We start from the raw sequence: 4,677 nt of genomic DNA on the forward strand, positions 1-4,677 counted from the left end.
GTTTGTTTGAATGTGTGTGATGCCTCGATGCTCCTTTGCACATGTGGAGTGTGCATCTTCACTTCACTTGGGCACATGAAGCCTTCACAGCCAGGTGATCCCAGCTGCCTGACTTGAGCTGCTCAATGCTGCTAGGCATCTTGGCCAGAAGATCTGGGAAGATGGAGGTTGCTGGGTTGCAGTTACAAACATGACCACTGGAGGGTGGGCTTGCCTCTCCCTAGCTCCTGTCTGTGCAGATGTGTGGCTATAGAACTGCCTTCGCTGAGAGGCGCAAAGTTTCTGCACCCTGGGGCTATCTTCATAACCAAGCCGAGTCTTCCGCTTCCCCAAAGCCACTGAGCCCAGGCCAGGGCTCCTACCATCTGCGGAATTCTTTCCCACTCAAAGGATTGGGGACCTGAGTTTTTTTCCAGGGATGTAAAGGAAGATGTCTATTCTACAGCTATTCAGGTGCTAACAGTCATTTGTTGTTTGTTAGGTGCTAAAGAAGATGAAAAGATTACTACAGCCCAAGGCCTGCACCCTCTCCTTTGGGGCCTCAGAGGCTTCTGCAGGTGGAGATGGGGACTGTGTGTGGGGGTTGAAAGGAGCTGGGTTGGTGAGTCGGGGTGATGGGGCTGAGGGAAATGGCCATCAGGAGGCAGAGGCCAGATCAAAAGCTTTGCCATGCTACTGGTGTACCTTTTAAGCAAATCTAAAATTATTTCAAAATCTTTAAGTGAATTAAAAGGGAAGCTATCAGGACAATGGCTTGGAGTCTTGAGACCACCTGGCCTCGCCTGCCTTTCCCTCCCCCGGCCCTGTTGCCCCACCTATGTCCATGCTCATATTTAGGGTTTCTTGAAGGGGCAGTGTCTCCAGTGTCACCTTTCCCAATACTCTGGCCTCCAGCTTTTCTGGATGCCTGTGCTCCTCACCATCTAACGGGCTCACACCTTCCCCTGTCCCTTTCGCTTCCCTTCCTCAGAGGAAGAGCTGTTGTCTCTACTTGTGACTGTCCCCCTTGACCCCTCTCCTGGCTGCTGTGGACTTCTCTGTTTTGGATTCACACTGGGGGATGGGAGGCTTTGGGCCTACTCTCCCCACTCTCCACTTTCTTGCCTTGCAAACCCCTGCAAGTATCACTAACATGGGAAAAGGAAAAATACCAGGCTGCATTCTGCTGTGTTGATTCCTGTGGCTGACACCTGCTGCCCTAGTTTCTGAGATGAATGCACAGGATGGAGGGTCCTTGCCAGCTGCCTCCCACCACTCCCTGGGTCACATGCCAACCTGGCTCCCACTCACACCTTACAATTTGGCTTCCACCCCAACCCTCTCTGAAACACCAACATGAGGGCCTTTGATGACCTTTGATCATCAAATCCAATTTCTTCCCAGCCTTCATCCCCCTCACCTCCTAGTGACCTTTGATCTCACTGACTACCTGATCGTCCCAATTCTCTGCCAATCCCCAGTGTGGCCTCAGTGGCCAGGTCTTGGAGCCCACTTGCCCGGGCTTGAGTCCCGGACATCTGATGCTGCCCCTTGTGCTTTGGTTACTTCTCTACAAAATGGGGATAATAACACTGCTGACCTCACAAGAGCCTCAGAGGACTTAGTGAAATTATGCACGTAAACATCTCAGAACAATGTCTGGCACAGAAGGAAAGCCTAGCAGGTTAGCTATTAGAACACAACTTCTCAGCTCCCACCCCCAGATAACCCTTCCCTTCCCTCAGGGCTCTGGCTCATGTGCTAACCTCCAACCCATCATCCTGTTTTGAAGCCAGCCTCTGCTCTCAGATCTCCCTCTGCCTGGAGGTTGTAAGTATAAGGAATCTTGGCGCAAGTGGGTTTTTGCAGGTGAGGACATTGATTAGTTCTGATAACTGGGTAATTAGGGCTGTGCACCCATCTAACATTTCAATTCTTTCTTATTCTTCTGGGGCTCCAGCTCCCAGGCCTTGGAGGCAGAAGCATCTCTTATGGTACAAAGATGGCCCTGGTAGCTCCCAAGATCTCTCTCTCTCTCTCTCTCTCTCTCTCTCTCTCTCTGTCTTTCTCACTGTGGATTGGACTCAGGACCTTGCGCTTTTGAGGCAGGCATGGTGCTACTAAATCCCTGGCCCCCAAGATCTCTCTTCTTGGTGCAAATCAAGTAGAGAGAGACTACCTGCTTCCCATAATTTCAGTCTTCAATCTGGGAATAGAGCCTCCTTGAGCTGATGGCCCATTTGAGCCAATCACTTAAGTCAAGACCAGGGGCTCAAGACAATCAAAGTACATCCTGGGAGATGGTAGCAGTGCTGTCAGTACCACCCAAAGGACGGAGATTGGCATCGGCTTTCAAAAATGCTGAGTATTATGAGGACACTATAGGAGGAAGAAATGTTAGGGAGAAACTCAACTAATATCCAGACTCCACTTCTTCCACGAAGCTGTCCTTAAGTCTCCTCTGCCAGTTATTCTCTGCTCTACTTCCTTCCCTCCTTTCCTCTCCTGTCCTCTTTGTTGTCTCTCTGCTCCCAGAAGATGTTGGTATCCAATGCATCTCCAGGGCCCCCTTCCCAAGCCTGGTATCTAGAGTTCAAAGAATGCACATCTCAAAACTATCCTCTAGTACTTTGGAAGGCCAAGTTAGAAGCACTGAAAGTTCTGGCCCAGCTTGTGCAACTTACCGAGAACCTATCTCAAAATTAAAAATAGAAAGGCTGGTGATTAACAGCATGAAGGCCCTAGTACCGAAAAAAAAAAAAAAAAAATCCTCCCTGGACTTCCAGCTCTCCCAGTTCTCCTGATTACTCTAGTTTCTTGCATGTTCTTTTTCTGTCTTTCCTGCTTTTCTTCCTGCTCTTCCTCCTATCCCCTACACTTAGTCTTCCCACAAGGTGTGACCTCAGTCTGGCTGACTGCAGGGCTTTCAAGACAGCTTCTAGGGGAGTTTCCAAATCAAAGCCTTCAGCCCTGGTCTCTGTTTTGTATGCCACACCTGCAGCTTTTAATTGTGCAAGACGTGGCTCCTCAGGAAATCTTTAGGTGCAATACAGTTATGTAACCTTTTGAACTGAACTTAAGTGTTGTACTTTCCTGACTCCCCTGTTCTGTAATGGTCTGTGGTAGTTCACCCACTGCTTTGATCAGCAAGGTACCAGGATGCATAAACAGACTTGACCCAGGTGGGATTTTTGCCTCACCTTTGATATCAGTGTGAAGACTCCTGGCTGTTGGATTTTTTTGTCCGCATCTGTAGAAGGACATAGGGTTGGTAGGAGGTCCATGGAGAGTGATGACTCCTTCATCCAGGATCTACAGAAAAGTCTAGCCCATGTTTCCTGGCCCTCTTCTCCTCTCCATCTACATTTACTGGCCTGACCCTGGTCTGGACTAAATTTGGCACCCTGACTTTAGCTACTAGTATTTCCTTTGAGACTCTGGCCATGGCCACATGCTCACTCTGTGGTTCAAAACCCACTGGGAAAAAGTCCCAGTGCTGATGAGATGATGAAAGTGTCCAGAATTCTTCTTTGTTCAAGATAGTCTGGATTCCAGTACTCTCACTGGGCAGAGTTTGGGAGAGATCACATCAGCTCTTCCCACTGGACGCTGCACATGAACCTGGACCTAAATTGGCTGCCGTGTCTTGGAGAGGATTGTCCACGCCTGGTGTCCTTAATTAAGGCCAAAGTGAATACTTTCCTTTAGAGCCAAATGTTACCAAAAAGGCTGCTTCTTCTGAGAACTGGAACATTTTTTTCTCATGGATGAGATCCAAGTACGTGACCATGGTGGATGTTTTACTCAACCACTGAGAAAATTAAGGCCAGTTTCCAGATCAACCCTGAACTGCTCAGGACCCACTAAACCACCCATGGTATCTTTTCCGTGGCTCTGATGCTTCCTTTTTCATTTGTATTTTATCAGCTTATTGCATGCATTTCCTATGATCTGTCTCAAATCCTCCCTGAAACAAGGAGAATACATTAATATTTAAAATAAAATAAACAAAATGTCAGTGTGTATGTGTCTTAGGTTGGAAATTCCTTAAGGGCAGGGACCATGTCTGTTTATATAGCACCTGGCACAGTGTCAAACTGAGGCTTAACAAATGAATTTTGATGGGGGTGGGGGAGAAGCTGCGGAGACCTTCCAGCTGATGTTCCTCCAAATCCTCCCTGGCCAGGGGTCCCCTTTGCTCACTCAGACACAAATCCCCACCCCATTCCTGACAGTCCAAGCTTGTGGCATCATCCACCTGTCCCCATGCTCACCACAGCCCACTTTGTCCTCACCCGTGCCCCTCCTCACACTCAGATGCTGCCCCTCCTCTCGGGGACAGAGCCACACGCTCACCTGACTGAGGGCTTCACCCACAGGCCCCAGCTGCCCTCTCACCCACTGCCCTGACCGTGTGAGCTTGCCTAAGGCTAGGCAGCCACTTGCAATGCTAGGAAATGCCAGCAGTATAGTGTTTGAGGTGCTGTCCCCACACGTGCCTTGGCCCCATGGGGGCCTCCAGCCAGGCGGGGACCTTGCAGAGGGAGGGAGAGGATAAGCTGCTTCAAAACTCCAGATGCAGCAGTTAAAAAGAGGACAGAGGCAATGATCCTTCAAATTGCCACATCTGTATAATCTGCCTTTTATTTTCTGCTTCATGAAGTTTTATTTCCTATTATTTATTCACCTCCCCACCCT

This window comes from Fukomys damarensis, unplaced genomic scaffold (genome assembly GCF_012274545.1).
Source record: "Fukomys damarensis isolate Sample0158 unplaced genomic scaffold, DMR_v1.0_HiC HiC_scaffold_9, whole genome shotgun sequence".
NCBI classification, from domain to species: Eukaryota; Metazoa; Chordata; class Mammalia; order Rodentia; family Bathyergidae; genus Fukomys; species Fukomys damarensis.